Here is a 27080-nt window from a genome sequence, read left to right on the forward strand (position 1 = left end):
CCACCAGTGTCCCCACCCTCACTGAGGCACTTAGAGGTCCAAATGTTGATGTTTGCCTGTTCTACCACCTGGGATGCAGGATCTCCTTCCCGTTGGCAGTTGGAGGCTGTACAGTTCTGACACCTTACCTGGTGGTGTGTGGGAATCAGCAAGGCTAGGACTCTAGGTTGCTTTCTTCAGCTCCTTTCATTTTTTTTATTTTTTTATTTTTAGGCAATTGGGGTTAAGTGACTTCTCCAGGGTCACACAGCTAGCAAGTGTCTGGTGTTTGGTCTGAGGCCAGATTTGAACTCAGGTCCTCCTGACTTCAGGGCCATTGCTCTGTGCTCTATCCACTGTGCCACCTAGCTGCCCCCTTCAGCTCCTTTCAGATGAATGCTGCAGGGTGCTTATCCACCTGGGCCTTTTATAGTGCTGCTGCAGAATGCCAAGTCACCAGGATCTCCTCCTGGTGTGCTAAAGTGAGGCTAGCCTACTGCTCTGGTGCTCCCCATCTTTCTTGTGGTTCAGCTGTTCCAGAGTTTTTTCTGGGGTGATATTGTCTGGGTTTTCAGAGGTTGAGAGGGGAGAGTGAGAGCGACAACCTTTTTACTCCGCCATCTTGGCTCCCAGAAGTGGAAGTACTCCTTATTTTTTCACATGACTACTATGGAAGTGTTTTGCATGACTTCACATGTATAACCTGTATTGAGTTGCTTACCTTCTCAATGAAGGTGGGGAGTGGGGAGGAAGGGAGAAAATTTTGAACCCAAAATTTTAAAAACAAAAGATTAAAATAAAATAAATTATCAAGGAAAACTGCCCCAATATTCTAGAACTAAAGGGTAAAATAGAAATTGAAAGAATAAAAAATAAAAATTAAGGAGTGAGAAAGAGGAATATACTGTGACAAAGGGAAAGGGAGAGGTAGATTGGTGTAAAGTATCTCATAAAAACAAGGCAAAAAGCTTTTACAGCAGAGGGGAAGAAGGAAGGAGGACAGGGGGAATGAGTGAACTTTACTCCCACCAGAATTAGCTCAAAGAGAGAATGACATACACACTCAATAGGGTATAGAAATCTATTTTATGCTATAGGAAAGTAGGAGGGGAAGAGAATAAGAGAAGGGGGTGATAGAAGGGAGAGCAGTAGTCAGAAGAAAAACACTTTTGAGGACCAACAGGGTGAAAGGAGAGAGAAAACAGAATAAACTAGGGGGAAGATAGGATGGTGACAGGGTGAAAGGAGAGAGAGAATAGAATGAACTTGGAGGGGAAGGATAGGATGGAGGGAAATACAGATAGCAATAGTAACTGCAAAAAAATTTTTGAAATAAGTTTTTCTGATAAAAGCCTCATTTCTTAAACATATAGAGAACTGAGTCAAATCTATAAAAATAAGAGCCACTCCCCAATTGATAAATGATCAAAGATATAATCAGTTTTCAGATGAAGTAATCAAAGCTACCTCTAGCCATGTGAAAAAAAAATGCTCTATCAATTGGAGAAATGTAAATTAAAACATTTCTGAGGTACTACCTCGAACCTAGTACAGTGGCTTTTGGACAGAAAAGGAAAATGACAAGTTTTTGGAGAGGATGTGAGAAAAAATGAGACATTAATGCACTGTTGGTGGAGTTGTGAACTAATTCAACCATTCTGTAGAGCAATTTAGAACTATGCCCAAAGGACTATAAAACCCTGCATATTCTTTGACCTAGCAATACCACTACTAGGTCTGTAGCTCAAAAGAGATTTAAAAAAAAAGGAAAAGGATCGATATGTACAAAAATATTTATAGCAGCTCTTCTGTGGTGGCAAAGAATTGGAAATTGAAGGGATGTCCATCAATTTAGAATGGTTGAACAAACTGTGGTGTGTGATTATGATGGAGTACTCTTGTGCTATAAGAAATGATCAGCAGGATGCTCTCAGAAAAATCTGTAAAGACTTACATAAGCTGATGCAAAATTAAGTGTAATGTGTACAAACTGACAGCAATATTGTTAAGATGATCAGCTCTGAATGACTTAGCTATTCTCAGCAATAGAATGATCCAAGATAACTCTGAAGAACTTATGATGAAAAATGCTGAATACAGATTGAGGCATACCTTCTTTACTTTCTTTATTTTTCTAGAGGTTTTTTTTTCAGTCTATTTTCTTTCACAACATGACTGGTATGGAAATGTTTTGCATGAAGACACATGTATAACCTATATACTGAATTGCTTACTTTCTCAATGATTGGGCAGGGTTGTGGGTGAGGATGAAAGAAGGAAGAGAATTTGGAACTCAAAGTTCTAAAAACACATGTTAAAAAGTGTTTTTAAATGTAACTGAGGGAAAACAAAATACTAAATAAATTTTAAAAAAAAAAGAAAAAAGAAAAAGAAAGCAGATATCATTCATTGCCAGGAGTAGAATCAAATTTGTCTCCCCTCTTTCAAATCATGGTAGAATGTACCAGAGATTAAATTCTTCTGGCTTAGCCTTCAAAATCTTAGGCTCAAATTATTCACTAGTAGACGATGTTGAAAATACTTTATGGATGCCTTTGAGTTGTTAGTAGACATAAAAACCCATTGGAAGATATTGCATGTGATAAAGGAGTAGAGAGACTGCCCTCATGGGTCTTAGAGTCTAGAAGAAAGAATACATTAGTTAATTAGGTTTTAGCTAATTAGATAATAAGTTTTCCTATTCCCAATTTTTATTTGAAGGAAAAACCTATTGACCTATGATGACTGTTCATAGAACATTAAACATTTGATCTAGGCAACTAGGTGGCATAGTGAATAGAGGTGGATTTTGAGTTTAGAAGAGAGAAATTTAGATCTTCCCTAAGACATACTGTTCTAGTTCTGATGCTAGACAAATCACTTAAGCCCTCTCTACTTCAGTTTCTCTGACTAGAATGGGGATGACAATAATGTCTATCTTACAGGTTATGATGATCCAATGAGATAGTATATAAGAAGTACTTTGTTCACAAAATACCTTTTTAAAGTATAGTTCTTTTTTTATTGATCTGGAAATGACCTCAGAGCTTGAAATAAGCTCTACCAGCTTATTTCAAATAAAAAAGAACAAAGAATACAGTATTATCTTTTTGAAAAATTGCACCATTTCTACCAGTTTGCCATAGTAACTACTAAAGTGCAAGGGGACTACAAAGGACTGAGAGCTATTTCGTATTTTTGAAGATATATTTGAAAGCAAAGACATTTTTTTTCTAGAGAAGCTTAATTGGGAATTTTCTCCTCCAGCAAGTATCCATTAAGCATCCATTAAGTTATTGAAAATGTGAAAGATTAGAAGTCTGTCAAATGAAAACATTAAAAAACAACAGAAGGTAATGATATCACAAATACAGGCATAATGATAATTTCAGGTAAGTACAAACAGCTTTGACTTCACTCATTTAGAACATCTGACAGCTATAAAGTTGTTCATGTACCTGGAATGCAAGCTAATATGGCAATTTTAAGAAGGCTGCAATCTATAATATAATGTCAGCCTTGTGTGTATTTTTTTCTGTCACAATAAACAACAGAGTAAAACTATAAGAAAATCAAATCAATGGGATACAACTTTGTAACATAAGTAGAGAAAAACAAAATAGTAAAACATGGAGGTTCTATATTTCCAGATATTTTGGCAATAAATCTAAACCTTTGGGGGGAAATACCCTAAAATTATTACATAAACATTAACTATAGGAAAACTTAAGTTGGTACAAAAATGATGAATGTAATTATTAAAATGTTAAATTCAATAACCTAGCAACATTCTTTCATTGGTAACAAAACTCTACCAGTATGTCTAGCATTAATTAATTTAACCAATTGTTTTGTTATCACTAAAATGACACTTTAATTAAAATAAATCTTACTAATATATACTTATTACTTATTCTCCTCAAGGGACATATTATAACTTAATTAACTATCTTAGGCTATATAGGTATACTTTCTAGGTGAAAGACTATTTAGAGTAAAAATAAAGACTATCTCATGAATGTGACATTTGTTATCACTGATATAAGGCTGAATTTGAAGTTACATCTTACAAAAGCTAGTTCATTTAACTATCTGTAATTCATGCAGATGTTATCAGGTGCCTTTTGGAACTTATCAGGTTATTCAACACTTCTCCAAAGATAACTAAAAGGTTAGTTTAAAACATGTACTTTTCAGTTAAATATGCCTTCTCTACAGAAACAAATTATTCTATGCATAAACATATGTTGATACTTTGAACTAAAAATCAATTTCCTTTATCTACCAAAAAAATAAGAAAAATACAATCTAGGGTAAATTTTTTAAAATACCAACTCCTAGTAATGAATTGGTGTCTTCTCTCTGGTAGTAACTGTTTTTAACAATCAATTAGCATGATCTTTAGTTCATATTATTCACAACATAGCAATGACAGTTGCAGCTCCATTTGTACTTTTCTCTGATTTTTCTTTGCTCTCAGAAGAGTTTGTCATGATGATGACTTAGTACCATCCATTTCTTATAATTCATCTTTTTTCCCTCCTAAGGAAAGGTTGGATTCATTTGCATTTCTCCTTGATGGATTTTGCCCCTACTTATCTTAATTGAAGATTTGTAAGTTCTCCTAGAGATCAGCTAGTCCAACTTCTTTTTTGTACAGATGAAAAAATTGAGATCTATTGGTGATAAATGACTTGCCCAAGGTTCCCTAACCAATTAACAATAGAGTTAGAAGTAGAAATTATTTCTCTTGACTTTCAATTCATCAGTGTTTCTAGTACGACATACTGTCCCCTTTCAACTCTCCTTATAATCTGTATAATCTAGAACTGCCCCAACTCAGGGCTTCTGAAACTTTTCTGTGTCACAGACCCCATGGAAATGTGGTGAAACCTATGAACCCCTTCTCAAAACAATTTTTTTTTGTTTTGTTTTGTGAGGCAATTGGGGTTAAGTGACTTGCCCCATTGTATTGTGAGGTTTTTATGCCCTAGTACATGGTCAATTTTTGTGTATGTGCCATGTACCATTTAGAAAAAAGTATATTCCTTTCTATCCTCATTAAATTTTCTCCAGAGGTCTATCATACCTAAATTTCTAATATTCTATTCACCTCGTTAACTTCTTTCTTGTTTATTTGGTGGTTAGATTTATCTAGTTCAGAGAGGGGGAGGTTGAGGCCCCCCACTAGTATAGTTTTGTTGTCTATTTCTTCCTGTAACTCCCTGAATTTCTCCTGTAAGAATTTGGATGCTACACTGATGGGGTGCTTGGGTGCTTGTGTTTGGGTGCTTGTGCTTTCACCCCAATTTCTCGCTAGCCTCAGAAACACTATCCCTGACACCCCCCAGCCCAAGGACACTGTGCCTACAATTACTCATGAGTGGGCCCCAGCAACACCCTTATCTCTCTCCCTGGTGCAGTGGAATTATTAGTTTGAACTGGCTTTTCACTGGGCCGTAAAGATATCTTAGCCACTGGACTATCTATACTACTGCCTTACCTCATTATCTGCATCCTGGACTTCTCATTATCTGTATTCTAGACTTAAGACACATGTATATTCTCTACATCTATCTCGTCAAACAAGGCATTGACTGGTGGCAGATTGGACAACTCTCAGTTACCCCTGAACTCTAGTTAACTTAGTGACATAGCAGGCCTAAAACCATACTTCCCTGTGGCCCCCCCTTGTGGGCTTTTCTTAGTGAACTCTGGGTAAAACACCTGCACAGTAGATACAAGAAATGTATGCTCATTTAAGAATTCACCACTCCTTAACCACTCCCTAATCCCACCCTGAATCACCTAGTTAGTATATTTGGCACATGTTTTATTGTGTTTTATCCTATGCAAACTTTAACTGTACCCCTCTAAGGTTGCAGTTTCCTTAACAATCCTTGCCCATTGAAAAGCATAACAATAAACTCTTTGCCAACTTGACTTAAGGAATGCTTGAGTCTGTGAATTCATTCCAGACAACTCCATCCTACACTCTAGTCTTTGAGGGGTTACAGCCTCTTAGACCCACAACAATACCATTTGGTGCATATATGTTTAGTAATGATATTACTTCATTGTCTATGGTGCCTTTTAACAGGATGTAGTTTCCTTCCTTATCTCTTTTCCTGAGATCTATTTTTATTTTTGCTTTGTCTGAGATCAGGATTGCTACCCCTGCTTTTTTTACTTCAGCTGAAGCATAATATATTCTGCTCCAGCCTTTTACCTTTACCCTGTATGTGTCACTCTTTCTCAAATATGTTTCCTGTAAACAACATATTGTAGGATTATGGTATTTAATCCATTCTACTATCCAATTCTGTTTTATAGGAGAGTTCATCCCACTCACATTCACAGGTATGATTACTATGTGTGTCTTTCATCTCCATCCTTTTCTCCCATTTATGCTTTCCTTTCTTCTTTCTCCTTTTCCCTCCTCACAAGTGTTTTTCTTTTGACCACTGCCTCCTTCAGTCCTGACTCCCTTCTATTAGCCCCTTCCCTTTTCTTCCCCTTTACCCTTACTAATTCTTCCCTCCCTTCTATTCCCCCTCCCTTTTCTTTCCCCTTTTCCCTCCTACTGCCTATAGGGCAAGTTAGATTTCTATACCTAACTGATTATGTTATTCTCTTCTTGAGCCAAATCTTATGAGACTAAGATTCAAACAATGCTCATCTCCCTCTCTTCTTTCCCTCTGCTGCAATAGCTTTTTGTGCCTTTTCCTGTAATGTAATTTACCCTTTTTGGCCTCTGCCTTTCGTTTTCTCTGAGTACATTTTCTTAGATTATATTAACCCACTTACTTGGATCCATTTAACCCACTTAATTAGATTTTTTTTATCATTACATTAAAGTCAACTTATATCCACCACCGTTATGTATACTCCTTTAACGTGTTGTAATAACATTTCAGTTCTCAAGAGTTACAAGTGTCATCTTCCCTTGTAGGGATGTAAACAGTTTGCTCTTATTAACTACATGTTGTATCTTTCTGTGCCGTTAACCTTTTTATGTGTCTCTTGAGTCTGGTATTTGAAGATCAAATTTTATGTTGAGCTCTGGTCCTTTTATCAGGAAGGTTTGGAAGTCCCCTATTTCATTGAATATCCATCTCCTCCCCTGAAAGATCATACTCATTTTTGCTGAGCAGTTGATCTTTGGTTGTAATCTAAGCTCCTTTGCCTTACAGAATATCACATTCCCCACCCTACGGTCTTTTAATATAGAAGCTGCAAGGTCCTGTGTAATCGTGACTGCAGTTCTATGATATTTAAATTGTTTCTTTCTGGCTGCTTGCAATGTCTTCTCTTTGACCTGGTAATTTTGGAATTTGGCTACTATATTCCTGGGCATTTTCAATTTGGGATCTCTTTCAGGAGGTGATTGGTGCATTCTTTCTATGGCCATTTTACCCTCTCATTCTAGGACCTAAGGGCCATTTTCCTTTATGATTTCCTGAAAGATACTGTCCAGGCTCTTTTTTTCATCATGATTTTCAGGTAGACCAATAATTTTTAAATTGTCTCTCCTGGGTTGATTTTCCAGGTCAGTTGTTTTACCAATGAGGTATTTCATGTTTTCATTTATTTTTTCATTCTTTTGTTTCTGTTTGACTGATTCTTCCTCTCTCATAGAATCATTAGATTCCATTTGCCCAATTCTAACTTTCAACAATTGTTTTATTCTATCAGATTTTGTACCTTCTTCCCCATTTGGCCAATTTTACTTTTGGGGACTTGTTTTCTTCAGTGTACTTTTTATCCAGTTGGCCAGTTATATGTTTTAAGGGCTCTTCTACCTCTCTCATTTGAATTTTAAAATCCTTCTTGAGGTCTTCTAAGGCTTTTTGGGCTTCAGAACAGTTCATATTCCCTTTTAAGGATCCAAATGTGGATTTATTGACAATGTTGTCCTCTTCAGAATTTCTGTCTTGATCTTCACTCTTCTCATAATATGAATCTATGGTACGTTTCTTTTTACTCATGGTGTTTACTTATTTCCTAGACGTTAAAGAGATTGAGCTCTCCTGCTGGGGAGAAGAGGGCACTGACCCAAGGTTTTTGTGTTGGGAGCCTTGGGCCTGGTCACTGGCTTTGTGTGCTGGGGCCTCTGATGTTGGGAGTTGGAGGCTGTAGGGTTCTAGCAGCTTACCTGGTGTTGGGCTGGAATCAGCAACACTGGAACTGTAGGGGTAGGACTGGGCATAGTGGCCCCTGGATATTGCCTGCCTTTCCTTTCCTTTTGCTTTCTTCAGCTACTTTCAGATGGATGTTGCACAATGTTCATCCACTGGGACCCATTGGAGACCTTGACAGAGTTTTCCTGAGGCACAGGGAGACTGCTATAGAATGCTGACACACCTGGTGGTTTTCTGAGCTGGTTTCCACCATTCCCCCACCCTCACTGAAGCACTAGGGAGTCCAGGTGTTGGTGTTTGCCTGCTCCACCACCTAGGTTTTAGAATCTACTCTTGGTATGCTGAGGTGGGGCTTTCCACTAGCTTGCTTGGATGCCTCCTGTTCTGTACTGCTCCCCTTGCCCCAGGGCAAGAGGGGCCTTTCCCATTAATCCCTCAAGGTACGTGGGCTATTAGACTGCTGCACCCTGTCTTTCTTCTGGTTCAGCTGTTACAGGGCTTTTCCTGGGGTGATGTTTTCTGGGCTTTCAGAGGTTCTTAAGGAGGGTAAGAGCAATTTACTTCTTACTCTGCCATCTTGGCTCCCAGAAGCAGAGAGAGGTATTCTTTGAAACAGAAATGAAGAGATAGTACCCTCACAATCAAATGCAGAAAGGCAGAAATAATAAATGCATCCTTTTCAGGTCATGATGCAATAAAAATTATGTGTAATAAAGGGCCATTGAAAGATAAGCAAAAAAATAATTGGAAACTAAATAATCTAATCCTAAAAAACGGTTGGGTCAAAAAATAAATCATAGAAACCATCAATAACTTCATTCAAGACAATGACAACAATGAGACAACATACCAAAACTTATGGGATGCAGTGAAAGCAGTTCTTAGGGGAAGTTTTATATCTCTAAATGCTTATATAAATAAAATATAAAAGGAGGAGATCAATGAATTGGAAATACAACTAAGAAAACTAGAAAAAGAACAAATTAAAATCCCTCAATTAAACACCAAATTAGAAATATTGAAAACCAAAAGAAAATTTGATAAAATTGAAATTAAGAAAACTATTGAAATAATAAATAAAACTAAGAGCTGTTTTAAAAAAAACAATAAAATAAAAAACCTTTGGTTAATTTAATTTAAAAAAAATGAAAAAGAAAAACAAATTACCAGTATCAAGAATGAAAAGGGTACATCCACCACTAAGGAAGAGGAAATTAAAACAATAACTAGGAACTGTTTTGCCCAACTGTATGCCAGTAAATTTGACAATCTTTGTGAAATGGATACATATTTACAAAAATATGAATCACCCAGATTGACAGAAAAGGAAGTAAAATACTTAACCCCATTTCAGAATAAGAAATTGAACAAGCCATTGATGAATTCCTTAGGAAAAATTCTCCAGGGCCAGAAGGATTCACAAGCAAATTCTATCAAACATTTAAAGAACAATTAATTCCAACACTATATAGACTATTTGGGCAAATAGGTGAAGAAGGAGTCTTACCAAATTCTTTTTATGATATAAATATGGTGCTGATACCTAAACCAGGAAGGTCAACACAGAGAAAGAAAATTATAGACCAATTTCCCTAATGAATATAGATGCAAAAATTTTAAATAAAATATTAGCAAATAGATTACAGCAACCTATCACAAGAATAATACACTATGACCAGGTAGGATTTATACCAGGAATGCAGGGCTGGTTCAATATTAGGAAAACTATCAGCATAATTAATCATATCAACACCAAAACTAACCAAAACCACGTGATGAGGTAAATAGGTGCAGAAAAAGCTTTTGACAAAATACAACACCCATTCTTTTTTTTTTTTAGGCAATTTGGGTTAAAGTGACTTGCCCAAGGTCACACAGCTAGGAAGTGTCAAGTGTTTGTTCTGAGGCTGGATTTGAACTCAGGTCTTCCTGACTTCAGGGCCAGTGCTCTATCCACTGTGCCACCTTGCTGCCTCTAACGCTCATGCGCATGGGCCAGGAATCTAAACCCATTCTTATTAAAAACACTAGAGAGCAGAGATATAAATGGAGTCTTCCTTAAAATAATAAATAGCATCTACCTAAAACCTTCAGCAAGCATCATATGTAATGTGGACAACTAGGAGCATTTCCAATAAGATCAGGGGTGAAACAAGGACTTCCATTATTGCCATTGTTGTTCAATATCATACTGGAAATGTTAGCATTAGCAATAAGAGAAGAAAAAGAAATTGAAGGTATTAGAATAGGCAAAGAAGAAAGAAAGCTATCACTCTTTGCAGACGATATAATGATATATTTAGAGAATCCTAGAGAATCAAGTAAAAAGCTACTTGAAATAATAAACAACTTTAGCAAATTTGCAGGCCATAAAATAAACCCACATAAATTATTGGCATTTCTATATGTTACCAACAAAGCCCAGCTGCAAGAGATAGAAAGAGAAATTACATTTAAACTTACTGTAGACATTATAAAATATTTAGGAATCTCTGTACTGAAACAAACCCAAGAACTATATGAATACAATTACAAAACACTTTTTGCACAAATAAAATCAGATCTAAATAATTGGAAAAACATCAGTTGCTCATGAGTAGGCTAAGCTATTAGAATAAAAATGACAATTCTACCTAAGCTAATTTACTTATTCAGTGCCATACCAACCAAACTACCAAAAAATTATTTTATAGAGTTATAAAAAATAATAAAAAATTCATTTGGAAGAACAAAATGTCCAGAATATCAAGGGAACTAATAAAAAAGAAATGCAGGGGAAGGTATCCTAGCATTCCAGATCTTAAATTATATTATAAAGCAGCAATAATCCAAGCTGCTCAGTACTGGCTAAGAAATAGAGTGGTGGATCAGTGGAATAAGTTAAGTATGCAAGACACAGTAGTCAATGGCTATAGTAATTTATCATTTGATAAACCCAAAGACCCCAGCTTCTAGGATAAGAACCCACTCTTTGAAAAAAAACTGCTGGCAAAACTGGAAGAGGGTATGGTAGAAACTAGGCTTAGAGCAAAATCTCACACCATATATCAAAATAAAGTCAAAATGGTTTCATGGTTTAGATATGAAGGCTGATATTGTAAACAAACTGAAAGAGCAATGAATAGTTTACCTATCAGATTTATTGAGAACAGAAGAATTCATGATGAAACAGAAGATAGAGAACATTATGAAATGCAAAATGGATAACTTTGATTACATTAAATTGAAAAGTTTTTGCATAAACAAAACCAATGCAACCAAGATTACAAGGAATGGAGAAAATGGGAAAGAATTTTTACAACTAGTCTCTCATAAGGGCCTCATTTCTAAAATATATAGAGAATTAAGTCAAATTTATAAGACTGCAAGTCATTCCCCAATTGATAAATGGTGAAAGAATATAAATAGGCAGTTCTCAGATGAAGAAATTAAAGCTATCTATAGTCATATGAAAAAATGTTCTAAATCACTATTGATTAGAGAAATGCAAATCAAAACAACTTTGAGGTACCACATCACACCTATCAGATTGACCAACATCACAAAACAGGAAAATTATAAATGTTGGAGATGTGGGAGAATTGGAACACTAATGCATTGTTGGTGAAGTTGTGAAATGATTCAACCATTTTTGGAGAGCAATTTGGAACTATACCCAAAGGGCTATCAAAATGTGCACACCCTTTGATCCAGCAATAGAACTTCTAAGGCTATATCCTAGATATAAGGTTATATCATACAAATGGGAAAAAGACCCACAAGAATATTTATAGCAGCTCTTTTTGTGGTGGCAAAGAATTGGGAATTGAGAGGATGCCCATCAATTGGGGAATGGCTGAACAAGTTGTGGTACATGAATGTAATGGAATACTATTTTGCTATAAGAAATGATGAGCAGGAGGACTTCAGAAAAATCTGGAAAGACTTGTATGGTCTGATGCTGAGTGAAGTGAGCAGAACCAGGAGAACGTTGTACACAGTAACAGCCATGTTGTGCTATGACTGATATTGATAGACTTAACCCGCCTCAGCAATACAAGCATCTTAGACATCTCCAAAGGCCTCATGATGGAAAATGCTATCCACAAAAAAGAAAGAACCATGGAGTTTGAATGCAGACTGAAACATACTATTTGCTGTTTTCTTCTGTTGTGCTTTGTTTCATCTTTCTGGTGGTTCCTCCCATTGGTTCTAATTCTTCCTTACAACATCACTAATGTGAAAATATGTTTAATAGGAATGTATATGTATAGCCTATATCAGATTGTGTGCCATCTTGGGGAGGGAGGAGGAGAAAAATTTAAAACTCAAAAGCTTATGGAACTGATTGTTGATAAGTCAAAATAATTTTTTTTAAAAAGGTGACTTGCCCCAAGTCACACAGTTAGTAAGTGTTATGTGTCTCAGACTGGATTTGAAAGCAGTAAGAAATCATCTATAGAAGAATTCCGAGAGAGAGAAAGGGTTGGGAAGGTTGACATCTTTTCTAATCATGTATTTCGTGACCATATCTACTTTGAGATAATAATTGTAAAGTGCTTAGCATAGTACCTGGAACATTGTAAGTACCATATAAATGTCAGCTGTTACCATCATTATTATTACCATTAATATTATTTCATAAACACATACTAGATGTGTAAATATACACATTTATATTCACATATGTCCATATATGTAAATGCATATGTGATGTCCACATATAATATTTATATTACTGCTTTAGTTACAAAGAATTTCATAGACATTATCAAATTATGATTGCAGAGAAGGGGCCCGCCTTCCTCATAACTATCAGCAACAACCTTTGACCAACCACCACCAAGCCTTATGAGAGATAGCAGCCCCTCAAAATGGTCTTGCTTCCAGCCCACCCTCTTAGCTGGCTAAATAACTCCTATGGACAAAAGGGTAAGTTATTTCCACTAACTATCAGCCAACTGCCACCAATAGGGCAGGCAAGCTGGGATGGCTGAAGTAGCCAACGAGGAAGAGACAAGATGTAGCATGTGTCAGACAAGTCAAATGACCACCACCACTTTGATCACCATTTCCCTTCAGACTCTGATGGAGACAGACCAGGACCCCAAATCTAAAGGACAATCAAATTGAATTGCTTTGATTCCACTGTCCTCAGCCATCATCCTTGGAAGCAATTCCCGTGGAAATACAGGCTGGTTACCACTCATGCAGGTGCTATAGCCACAGCTACTGAGGACCCACAAAAACAAGTTCTTGTCACCAAAACTCTTGACACTATCAATTGGTGTAACGATGGAAACTATTAAGATTTTATAGATGAGTAAGGAAATTTTAAATGCTTGTTTTGATACTTTTAAGTGGTATGACTGGTTTCCATGAAACATGTTCTTACCACATGAAAAAAAATATTGCTTTATGCTTTGCTACTGTTCCCTAAGAACCATGAGGCCTTTCTAACTGACTTGGAGATGAAACCTTCCACATTTGCTGACATTTTTTTTTGTAAAGTAATTGGGGTTACACGACTTGCCCAGGGTCAAACAGCTGGTAAGTTTCAAGTGTCTGGTCTGAGACCAGATTAGAACTCAAGTCTTCCTGACTCCAGTGCTGTTGCTCTATCCACTGTGCTACCTAGCTGCCCCTGATGTCATTTTTCCATTAGAATGTGAGCTCTTGGAGAGCAGAAATTATTTCATTTTTCAATTTGTATCTCTAGCACTTATCCCAGTAATTTGCACATAGTAAATGCTTAACAGATGCTTTTTTAAAAATTCATTTCAGGCTCAGATTCTTAAAATCTAGCCAATAGCTTACTAATGTTCAAACTCCTTAAGAGTCTGCCCAATACGACGGATGTTCTAATAAACCATGTCTTTGGCTGAAAGAAGGCTTGAGTTGAATTCTTTTTGGAAGGACCATATGTTGTGATTTTGGGGGGTCACAGCACCCCTGAACTACATCATTTTGGTGGCCCATATGGGGAAACTGCCTAACCCCCACGTTCTTCTTCAGCCAAAATTGGAAGGTATGTAAGCCTCGACTCCCCTCCTTTATAGCTCTGCAGTTGGGGTCGCTCTCCAAGAACCAAGGCTTGGAGTTGCTTTTCTGGCAGACAGTTACAAGACTGTCTCACACTCAGCCTGATGTTCTTAGGCTCTCAGTTCACTGGGTCGTTTGAAGGCCATGGACCTGGGTACATCTTCCACAGCATAGAGGACAAGTGTATCTGAAAGTGTATGTTCTATTCTGTTAATTCCCTCCACTCTGGGGAATTGGGGAAAACTGCAGTTGCTTTTTGATTCCCTGAGGCTTACTTACTTCCTTCCCTCTGCACCTCTGAATCCTCCTTCATGGAGGTTACAGGGAAAGTTAGAAAAGCTAAAAATATTTTGGCAGATTCTGGAGGTTTTGTGATTGATCATTAAGGAGTTTAGAACTCCTCCTTACAACCCGGGTCACTCTTTTCTTCCACTCCCTTCCCTTGAGTCAAAAGAGTACCTCATAACCCCTCCTGTAGGAGAAGAGAGTTTCACCCTTCACCCCTCACCGTTTGATTTTGCCCTCCCCCCACCTGGGAAAGGAAGGAGGGGTGAGGGGCAGCAGCCACAATGTGGGCCCCACTGGCAATGACCTTGGGCCCTAGGGCAGTCTTTGCCTGGAAGCATCACCCAGGTTCAGCACATCCTGCTCAAGGTAAAGAAGCTAGCCTCTGAACTTGGGTAAGCATGCTCTTTTAAATTTGTAGTTTTAACTGTTATGAGATGTTGATTCTCTGTGTAAAGTAATTTGGAAGTGCATTTAACAAAACTGAAGTCACCTGATTGGTAATGGGTTTGTTTCAAGTTTCAAGTTGGTGAACTTTTTGCATCCTTTATGTCAAGCAACTTTTCATAATCTGATTACCGCTAAAATAATTTAGCTATTTTTGGTTATTGTTTTAATGTGTAAACTAGCCAAAAATCTTGTTTGGGTTATGTATGGCTTGCTGAGAATTTGCAAGTGTATAGAAATCTCTAATGATTAGTTTTTTACACCAAGACAAATTTAAATTTGAGATGTAAAGCCTAGAAAAGTTTTCCTAAACTGTTTGAGGCAAAAGCTCATACAATTTTATCTTGAGTTGTCTCATGGGTCATGATCCATCAATAATCAACAATCCATCATCTGAGAGAAATGCCACAAGCTACTCAGACAAGGTGATGCTTGTGGGAAGTCAGCATTGGGAAAAGCTAAGAGGACAATTTTAGCCTCAGTCTAAGATGGGATACTCCTGGTTCAGTTTCCCCATTATGTTTCTTTGAAAGGGAATGTTACCCACCTGCGTATTCCTGAGTCTGGTTATGAGGTAGATTTGATACTGCATGGTTAGAAAACTGAATTATCTTAATCCAATAGCTAAGGATGTTTTATCCTCTCAAAGTTGGGCCCTAAATCTAGTCCCTGCTTTATATCTGGGCTCTGCAGTTTTTTCTGTTAGATTTATGTCTTCCAGACTATAGGCCAGCTATTTACCTACAATTGGTAACAAACATCGAGTACCAGCCAATGTCCCCCCTATGGCTCCCTGGATGCAGCCTGTGCTCAGTTCCAGTCAACCTTTGGGACCCCCGCGAGGCAGGGACAACTCTACACCCCTTCACAGCAAGAAGCAGTTTCAGAAGCTGAGAACTTTGCCCTTTACCCCAAAAGAATTTGGGTTCCTATTTGTTTGAGGGGGGAATGACAGAGTTGGGATGTGGGCCCCAGAAAGGAAAAACCCTGGACTTTCCCACAAGGCCTAATATCTGGCATTTGCCTGAGGCTATAATCCCATCAATTGGCCTCTCATTGTGGCTACATCCAATCTCCCCTCCATTGTCTTACCTCCCTGTAACCCCTGGTAATTTCCCACACTTAATCCTAGCTAGGCTCCCTTGTGCAGGTCCCAGGACTTCTGTTCACCCCAGCCAGATCTCCTCAGTCCCCTATTCCTGTCACCCTAGACTACTTGACCACTCCTACATCCCTCCCACAGGCCTTCTGTATATAAGGTCCATCTTGTCTCCATTAAGATGCTTAGATTCTTATAATCTAGCCACTGCTCAGATTCTTAAAATCTAACCAATATTTTACTTATGTTCAGACTCCTTAAGAGTCTGCTGGGGGGGGCGGAGCCAAGATGGCAGAGTGAAAGCAGAGACTTGCTTGAGCTTTCCCACAAACCCCTCCAAATACCTACAAAAACGGCTCTAAACAAATTCTAAAGCAGTAGAACCCACAAAAAGAGAGTGAAACAAATTTCCAACCCAAGACAATCTGGATGATTGATCAGAAAGGTATATCGCCCCGGGCTGGAAGAGGAACACAGTGTGGCTTGGGTGCCCAAGCTGCAGTGAACCTGGAGCAGCCCTCAGAGGACTGAATCTCAGGCAGCTGTGGTGGCTTCCAGACTTCTCAACCTAGGAATGCCAGGGACAACTCAGAAGGTCAGTGAGAAAAGTCTGTTTCTGCAATGTTGAGAGAGGAGCACAGGGTCACAGGTCCAGTTCCCCAAGAGTGTGGCCCTGGGGGAGCAGCTGCCTCCTGAGCTTCTGGCCCACAGACTGAGGGGCAATAAAGTGGCTGATCAGAGGGGGATTGCAGGGATCTCTCTGCTTGTGCTGAGGCAGGAATCTCTTGCTTTGCCCACACCTGGATCTGGGTCACAGTTGTGGGTGGTAATCCTGGGGCAAGGAGGAACGCTGGCTTGGTGCAGCTTGTAGTGGCTGTGAAGATGAAACCCTCCTCACAGTTGCAGGACAGAAAGGAGTGCTTGTGGTCACTCATAGACCAGAGCACAGGCCAGGAAAGAAGTAAACACCTCGCCCCTTACCATACCACCTTACAAGAACTGAAAATTTACAGGTCCCTACAAGTATCTCTGAAAACAGCTGTACAAGCCCCAGAAGCATGGAACAGTACATTCTCCACATTGGAAGCAGATGCTTACCTTAACAAAGAGTTTAAAACTCAAATAATTGGCCAGGATCATGAGCAAGCAGCAAAAAGAGTCAGACTATATTATCTTACTTTGGTGACAGAGAAGATCAAACACACAACCAGAAGAAGACAACAAAGTCAAAGCTCCTACATCCAAAGCCTCCAAGAAAAATATCAATCAGTCCCAGGCTGTGGAAGAGCTCAAAAGGGATTTTGAGAAGCAAGTAAGAGAAGTGGAGAAAAAACTGGGAAGAGAAATGAAAGTGATGCAAGAAAATCATGAAAAACAAGTCAACAACTTGCTAAAGGAGACCCAAAAAATACTGAAAAAATAACACCTTAAAAAATAGCCTAACCCAAATGGCAAAAGAGGTCCAAAAAGCCAATGAGGAGAAGAATGCCCTAAAAAGAAAAATTGGCTAAATGGAAAAGGAAGTCCAAAAGATTACTGAAGAAAATACTTCCTTAAAAATTAGAATAGAGCAATTGGAAGCTAGTGATTTTATGAGAAATCAAGACACTGTAAAACAAATCCAAAAGAATGAAAAAATAGAAGACAATGTGAAATATCTCATTGGAAAAACAACTGACCTGGAAAATAGATCCAGGAGAGAGAATTTAAAAATTATTGGACTATCTGAAAGCCATGATCAAAAAAAGAGCCTAGACATCATCTTTCAAGAAATTATCAAGGAAAACTGCCCTGATATTTAGAACCAGAGGGCAAAATAGAAATTGAAAGAATCCACAATCTCCTCCTGAAAGAGATCCCCAAAGGAAAACTCCTAGGAATATTGTAGCCAAATTCCAGAGTTCCCAGGTCAAGGAGAAAATATTACAAGCAGCCAGAAAGAAACAATTCAAGTACTGTGGAAACACAATCAGGATAACACAAGATTTAGCAGCTTCTACATTAAAGGACTGCAGGGCATGGAATATAATATTCTGGAGGGCAAAGGAGATAGGATTACAACCAAGAATCACCTACCCAGCAAAACTGAGTATAATCCTTCAGGGGAAAAAATGGTCATTCAGTGAAATAGAGGACTTTCAAGCATTCTTGATGAAAAGACCAGAGCTGAATAGAAAATTTGACTTTCAAATACAAGACTCAAGTGGAACATGAAGAGGTAAACAGGAAAGAGAAATCATAAGAGACTTATTAAGTTGAACTGTTTACATTCCTGCATGGAAAGATGATATTTATAACTCATGAGACCTTTGTCAGTATTAGTGTAGTTGGAGGGAAAAAATTATATGTATGTATATAGGTAGATAGATAGATAGATAGATAGATAGATAGAAGATAGATAAGGCACAGGGTGAGTTGAAGATTAAGGGGTCATATCTGGAGAATAAAATTAAGGGATGAGAGAGGATTATACTAGGAGAAGAAGAAAGGGAGAGGTAGAATGGGGTAAATTATCTCACAAAAAAAAGAAAAGAAAAGGCTCTTACAGTGGAGGGGAAACAGGGGAAGGTGAGAGGGAATGAGTGAATCTTATTCTCATAGGATTTGGCTTAAGGAGGGAATAACATACACATTCAATTGGGTATGGAAATCTGTCTTACCCTATAGGAAAAGAGGGGAGAAGGGGACAAGAGAGCAGGGACGACAGAGAGGAGGGTAGATTGGGAAAGGGGTAATCAGAAGCAAATACTTCTGAGGAGGGACAGGGTCAAAAGAAAGAATAGAATAAATGGAGGGCAGGATAGGATTAAGGGAAATAGAGTTAGTTTTTCACAACATGTCTACTATGGAAGTGTTTTGCATAACTGCACATGTATAACCTATATTGAGTTGCTTGCCTTTTTAATGAGGGTGGGCGGGGAGGGAGGAAGGGAGAAAATTTGAACCAAAGTTTTAAAAACATATGTTTAAAAAAAGTGTTTTTATGTGCAACTGGGAAATAAGAAATACAGGAAATGGGGTACAGAAGTCTATTCTGCCCTACAGGAAAATAGAAGGGGAAAGGGATAAGAGAAGAGAGGGAGAGATAGAAAAGAGGGCAGAATAGGGGAAGGGATATTCAGAATGCATGACATCTTGGGTGGGGGGAGGGGCAAGATGGGGTGAAAACTTGGAACTCAAAATCTTGTTGAAAACTAAAAATAAATAAATTTATATTTAAAAAGAAAAAAAATCTGCCTAATATGACAGATTTTCTAATAAACCCTGTCTTTGTCTGAAAAAATTCATTTCATTCATTTATGTTAAATATCTCTTCAGTTCCTGATAATTTATTCTAAAAATGTGGGGATTATTTACCAAATAGCTAACTAGTGAATATTTAAGCCTTTCAGATATCAACCAGATTAATATGTTGTGTCTGAGGATTAATTGTATCTTTATTATTTCAGTCATTTTTGTATTTATAAAGTCACTTAGTCTCATTCATAGGTCCCATTTTTCAACTCAAAATTTGTGAATTTGCTTTTGTGTTTACAAGATTTATACGTGGAAAAAGTTTCTTAATTTTTTAAAAAATTATCATGTTTTTGTTTATTCCCTTAACTTTTCCAACGATCAAAAAAGGTAACACCTTCCCTTTTTCTTGGCAGTTCTTCCAGTAATAAGATGATTTTACAGAACTGTATCGTAAATTTCAATGTGCAACTTTTTAAGTGTATATATAAAATGATATATTTTTCAAAGAAAAAAATCAGCATTATAAACTATCATTCGATATAAAATAATATATTTTGATCCAATTTTCTATTAAGTTGACTATAGTTTAATAAGTAATAAAATTCAATGCAAGAAATATTTTTTAAAAAAAGGAAAGGATTCAATAGTCCTTAAAGAGGTTAGGAAAATTTGTTAAGGATTATTTAGTGCCAAAAATGTTCTAGGCACTATCCATATGAGTTCAATCCTTACAAAAATATGCAAAAAAGATCACAAGACATGTATGCTACATACACACTGAGCATTTTGATTGATCAGCTTTAGCTTTTTTATTCTTCTTGACAGTCTTTTTTTCTTATTTAGTTCAAATGGCATAAGCATTATGGAAAAAGACAATTACTATAAATGAGACTGTAACATAGATGAACATTTTTAGCTTTCCCACTTAGGCTGAAAAGGCTATAAAATTATAAGATTTTTAAATTACTTAAGAGCAATTGTTCTAGAAAGTTGTTCCTTATAGAAATCATTCTCCTTTGCAGCAAAAACCCTACTGTACATAGACGCACTCTGATGATATTTCCACTTAAGAATAATTATAGAAAACACATCAAAATAATCGCAATTTTGGTCATTAATTTCTCCTTTATTTAATGTGAATTGATTGAGTGCTATCAAGTGACCTTTGATATTAGGGATGTTTCATTTTTAATAAAATTCATGGTTACAGTGAAGTAGGAAATGAAAAATCTTACGAAGGAAATTAAATTCATGCATCAAAATTTCTTTTCTCCATTTCCTAATCTCTGGGAATCTACTATGTTGGTAGACTTTTGCTGTTACAAAACAAAAGCTGATGTATTTTATTGCATGTCATACATTTCTTTTTATCACTGATCTTCTTTGAGCTTTGACTAGGAGCAGGATCACAGGGACAAAGAAAATAAACATGTTAGTCACTTAATGTCAAATGACTTTCCAGAATTTTTGCCTAATTCAAAGTACCACCAACAGAGTTTGGTGTGTTTTTCTTCCTACAGCCCCTTTAACATTAAATATTTCTATTTTCACCTTTTCCTATTTTCTCATTATAAAGCAAAATCTTACAATTGTTTTGATATTTATTCCTCTTATTAGTGATTATGAACAAGCTTTCATATGATTGTTAGATTGCAATTTTTCACAGTAGTCATGCTATCCTGTTTTATTGGTATTATACATACTCATTGTGGGACAGGAAAGGATTATACATGATATTGAAAATCTCTGTTATGTAAAGCCTGCTTTTCTCTTTAAGTATAAAATGAATTCAGCAAGTAATTTTCAAAGCTGCCCTCTTTGTCTGGGATTCCTTTTGGACTTCTCTTTCTCTTTTCTTTCTTTTGGGAGGAGGGGACTGAGGGGAGACTAAGGAGAGTCTATCCTTACTTCCTTTTCCCTTCCTACCTCCTTTCCATCAAATTAAAATAAAGAGAAGGAAATCAAAACCCTTATAATAAAATTGCATACTGAAGCAAAACAAATTCCCATACTAGCCACACATTTCTCATTTACATCTTGAATCCATTACCTCTCATAGAGGCGGATAGTATCATTGGTTCTCTTGAATCATAGTTAGTCCTTTCATTCTTCAAAGTTCAAGTGCAAGGGGCAGCTAGGTGGCACAGTGGGTAGAGCACTGGCCCTGAAGTCAGGAGGACCTGAGTTCAAATCTGGCCTCAGACCAACACTTGACACTTACTAGCTGTGTGACCCTGGGCAAGTCACTTAACCCCAATTGCCTAAAAAAAAGGGAAAAATGCAAAGTTCAAGTACAACTTTGAAAGTTGTATGCCTTTACAATGTCTCCTTCCTCTTTTAAGTAAATACTTTGTCTTTGTAATTAGTTTAAATTTAAAACCCATTCCCAAAGATTCTCCAGCTCCCATTTGCCTACTTTTCCCCTTTTTCTTTCATTGTATGTTACGATTAGTCAAAAAAATTTCCTTTCCTTTATCCTCTTCTATTTCATTTTTAATTTGTTTGCTGTGTTTTTCACTATTTTATTCCTTTTCTATCTATTCTGAATATTGTTTTCTGATTCATGAGTTTTATACATATATGATTTGTCTTAGGTCTATGTTCCATGTGCGATTAAAGTTCCTAGAGGAACAGGATTTGAGCTTTCCTACCTCTCTTTAAATGTTATTGCCTGAATAGATTTTTCCCTTCTCCTCTTTTTTTCTGCTATGCCTCATATTAATTTAGGAGAGAAATAATGTTGAATGAAAATAGGATCATATGCTGGAAATCACCTTGTTTCCCAAATTATATGACTCAGTCCTACATCTACCATGACTACTCTCTTTTCCAAAGTCTGTGCCTTTTCATCATAAGCTCTATGTCCTCACCATCATTCTGCATGCCAAGTGGCCCCTTGAATTCATGTACTTCTCCCGGGTCAGAGTGCTGCTGTTGGAGAAATAACATTCTCTTCTAGATGGTGGTTTCTCACAAATTCCTCACAATCTAATCCATCACAAAGTTCCTGTCTCTAACCAAAAGCATACAACTCTTCACCCATGGAAATTCACTTTACTGGGACCATTCAGTTCTGCTGTGTTAAAATGCTTTTTCAAGCTCTATGGTCTCAATTCTTACCTTCCACAACCTTTCCAATTTTCTGGCTGTCTAGACGATTTAAATCACCATTTTCATTGTTCAATCCTGGTTTTGGCAGGAATGTATCACAATTTCTGCTCTTTCTACCACTCTCTTTATCTATGTAATCTCCCATTCTGTAATTATATCCCAGGAAAGACACTGATATAGTTATAAGAGAAAAAGCAAATACAGTATCTTTTGCTTTAAATTCTGCTTAAATTTTTGGTCATTTTTTTTCACTATTTGATGCTTCTTTTGTTCTTTTTTCTCAACCCATAAGTTAATCTTTCTGTCTTTCCTTCTCTTTCTTAAAAAAAATGACAAACATTCTTCAATTGACTTTGTGATTTTTTCTTCTCTTGATAGTTGTACTTTATCTTGATATATTTTATTCTATTTCTGATTTTTTGCAGTGGTATTTACAAGCCAAATATTCTCTTTGTGTATTTTTTCATTTGTCTTAAATATTTTATATTATTCTTTTCTTAAACATCTTTTTCCATTTGAAGTTTTATAAGATATATCTTTTTTGGGTGGCATTCAATGAGCTTGAGCTCATTCGCTTTTCTAAATATATTGTGTCATTTCTTTCTGTAACTTCTCATGACTTCAGAATAATCTTGTGTCATTCCAATTTTCTTCGCTTCATATCTTCATATCTAAAGGCCTTATTCCAGGACCACTTGCACAATTTGTTGTTTGCCGTTGAAATTGTTAAATTTATACACAGTGTATCTTAGAATAAGAACCATTTTTTTAAACTGGTAGTAATACTTGGATTCTCTTGATTGGTTGTAATCTAAGCTCCTTTGCCTTACAGAATATCATATTTCATGTCCTATGGTCTTTTAATGTAGAAGCTGCAAGATCCTGTGTAATCCTGACTGTGGTTCCATGATATTTAAATTGTTTCTTTCTGGCTGCTTGCAATGTCTTCTCTTTATCCATATTCAGAAGTTCTAGATAGCTTTCTTGAATTATTTCTTGCATTACTGCATCCAGGTTTTTTATTGTCATTTTTATTTGGAAGAACCTATGACCTAGTTCTTCTCTGCATCTTGTCTTCAAGGTTAGTGGCCTTGGATTGTATAGGATTCATATGTTTCTTTGACATTGTTGCCTTTTACTTTTATTATGCCAAATTTTTCTCCACTTTAGTATTTTATGTTCTAAACCTGTTTTTTCACTGCTTTAGAGAGAGTCTCCCTAATGGATTCATTTTATTTTTTTTTCAATTTATGCTCAAATGTTTGCCATTTTCATTTTTAAATGTTTAAATTTAATTTCATTTGTTCTAGGGGTTCTTGTTTTTGTTTTAAGCTCTCAAGGGAGTCAATAGGATTCTAGCATTATTGGTTTATATTTGTATAGCTTAAAATACTTATTAAGAAAGGTTTGTATTCTCTTTGAGATTTTACTCATTCCTCTTTCTGCTTTTAGGATCTTCTTTGTTGATTTATCTACTTGTGATCTGTGATTTTTTTTTAGATGTTCTCTCTTGATATCTTTGGTGTTTTAGCTTTTTGGTCTTTTTTTGGCCAGGGCTTATGGGAGTTCCTTGGACCTCCCTGTCTGATTCAGCCTGCTATCCTATTAAGCAGATACTAGAGGCTGAGTTACAAGGTGACATCAAACTCCTTGTATTAGGGGATATAAGGTTTGCTGGCAAGGGTCCCTGCCATGCGAACCTGAGATATCAAAATGGGCCCCAACACATCTATACATTTGTTTATGATGCTTCTACAAGAACATGGAAGCTAGTGGAGAAAGTAGGCAAACATTATAAGCATAAAGGTTCTCTGGGTATTCATTTGTAAAGGATTTTACCTTCTTGGGGACTGTAATCTTTAATTTCAATTACTCAATGACACATAATTCCATTTTGGGGGTGTGAGTAAGGAAGCATTATAGAAAATGCTTAATTAACCCTTTTGCTGATCACATGATAGTAACTTAGATTTTGAAAAAAAAAAAGACATTAACAGACAGAAATTTCAAGGAAGTAAATTTAAGTTTGATATAAGAAAAAAAATTCTTAAAGGTTTTGGTATTATCCAAAAGTGGATAGGCTGCCTCGAGCAGCTATAGGTTCCCCAGCACTTGAGGTCTTTAAGCAAAGTACAGATGAGAACTCATAAGACCATTCTTTTAAGGTAGAAGTTATACTACAAGGCATCTGGGTTTTCTTCTTTCTCTGAAATTTTATAATTCTTTGACTTCCCAGTTCCTAAGAATAGATATAACAAAAAACCTCCTATGTTTCATTTTCAAGTTCATTTTAATAAAATAATTGGATTTGTAGTGCCTCGTTAACAACAGATTGCTAAAATTCTTTATGGCATTTAATGATAACTTCTACTCCTCAGATTTTTTAAATCAGTATTTGTCACTGAGCAATGTTAAATATTCAGAAGGAACTCCAAAACAAAGAAAGTTGAAATACTTAAATATGCTACACTGAGTAAAATTTATTATGAGGACAGATGTTCTTTTTTTACTTTTATTAAGCAGTTTCTTCAGTTATAAGGTAGTCTATTAACATGGGAGATAACATCTTCACAGAACTCTGAAACCAGAACCACTCTAACAAGGACTACTGACTGTATTTTCCCCAAACTCTACCAGTGAAACTTGAGATAGAAAATTTTTCATTATTAAAGGGATAACATTAATTTTAAATCTTTACAATTACAGGAGATAAATTCCTAAGGAAAAAAAAATCCCATTCTTGTCACTGGCCCAAAAAATATGTTAAAGGAGGTTAAAGGAAAACAATGAATTGTTACAAATATCCATCATTTCAGTAAAAGTGTTTTCACTAATGTATTTTATTATACGTCAAGTTAGGAATAGAAAATTAGGATCAGTGTGTTTCTCCAAAACAGCAGGTATTTTCCATATTGTCATTATTTCAGATTGTTTTAATGAGGGAGATTTAAAGTTAGATAACTTTAACATTAATTCTGGTGATGTTTGTGGTGTGTTAAACACACAAATACATACCCTTCTCATTCAAACATGGGGAAAAGTCTGACATAGAAATAATATTTAATTTTCTATCATACAAACCATGACATTCCATTGATTTTACTTATGTTAATGAAAAAGTGTTATATTACTGATGAATAAAACACAAAAATATCATACTGCATTTAAATTTCAAATATTATATACAAAGGTCTATTCATAGAAATGGTTTTTTTCTTATTCAATTCTATTGAACACAATTAATCTCAAAATCCAAGCTATATTAATAATAGCAAATTAACTTGGCTACACTTATGTATCAATCACTCTCCATAGCAGAATTAGGGAAATAGTATGGAAAATTATGCTGGTACCCTCTGTCATCAAAAATTTTAATCAGTCAGTTATCAAAAATGTTTCATTGAGTATCAAATTTCTTTCTATCTATCTAGCTATCTATCTATATACATATATGTAAACAACTTACATGCTTTTTAATTTTTAAAGACAGTTTCACAAAAATAATTTCCTTCTTGCTAAATATTCAACTTCCTTCTTTTAGAGGCTATACCCACCTTTTAAAGTACTAAAAAGTTTTTTTGTCAATTAATGTTTGTATCAGTCTTTCATTCTCTAAGAACCATATAGGTAGTGACATAAATAAAATGGTTATAGCTCTATTACTCATCTGACATAAATTATTTTTTGCTTTATAAGGGAAAAAGTTAGTTGTAATATTTTAAATATAGTAGGTACTATCTCATATAAAGTTAATTTCAAGTATTTTTGTCTTTTAATCCAGTCTACAATAACCTCTATAATATTTAATATAGTATAAAGTATTTAATTTCTCCTCTCCATGAGAAATCAAAAAATAATAAAATTAATTCAATTAACTAAACATTCATTAAGCACCTGTTTATGAAGTAGTCTAGCAGCTACTAGGGAATACAAAGAACATGTTTCCTGACTGTAAAGAATTAATAGTCTAGTAAGATTTGACATGTACAGAAATGACTGTAAGTTGCAATGTGATAACTACATAGGAGTGCTATGTAATAGAGACTCCTACTTCAGCACTTTACTGTGATTTGTAGCTAATACCAATTGGGAAGGGCTCTGAATATAGACCTTGTAATGGATTATATGTCTATCACATGAGGACCAACCTCAGGAGGGTCACTACCAGGTTGGCCAACGAGTGATGATGCATTTTTCAGTCATACTAATTCTCAACAAGTCATAAAGAAGTTGTGATCTATGTTGATCAAAGGAGTAACAACATTTATACCAATGAGTCCTTGGGTCCCTGAAGCAGTAAAGTGCTATCAATGATGCTTAGAGGCAAAAACTCACCTCTTTTCAGGAGACTGATGACTTGGGATCATAGAGTTATATATTTAGAGTTGGAAGGGAACTCAAAAATCACCTAGTCCTGTTGCCTCATCATGAGGAAATGAAGGTCCAGAGAAACTGAATGACAGCATGGTTAAGTCAAAATCTGTTCCCCTCCCCTCATCACCTTTCTCTAACTTTAATACCTTTTCAACATGACAACTCTACTAATACTTAAAAGACTGATTCAAGGCTCTCGTCCAACTCCCCCTACACACACAATACACCTTCTTCAAGTTGAATATGCTCAGTTCCCATAGCTAATTATTTTATTAAGTGGTTTTATTAATTAAAATTTTATACATCCTTCAGTTTGGATATGTGTATACGTATGTGTATAATTTGGCTAAAATACTAGTTGCCTTCAAAAATGCAGACTGTTAGGT

General features: G+C 36.2%; 1 protein-coding gene across 1 annotated transcript in view; it reads right to left on the bottom strand.

The window, feature by feature from the left end:
- Positions 1 to 27080, bottom strand: part of ATRNL1 (attractin like 1) — a 1198805-nt gene that overhangs the window by 668423 nt on the left and 503302 nt on the right.

This window comes from Phascolarctos cinereus, unplaced genomic scaffold (assembly GCF_003287225.1).
Source record: "Phascolarctos cinereus isolate Bilbo 61053 unplaced genomic scaffold, phaCin_HiC Scaffold_3;HRSCAF=262, whole genome shotgun sequence".
Lineage (NCBI taxonomy): Eukaryota > Metazoa > Chordata > Mammalia > Diprotodontia > Phascolarctidae > Phascolarctos > Phascolarctos cinereus.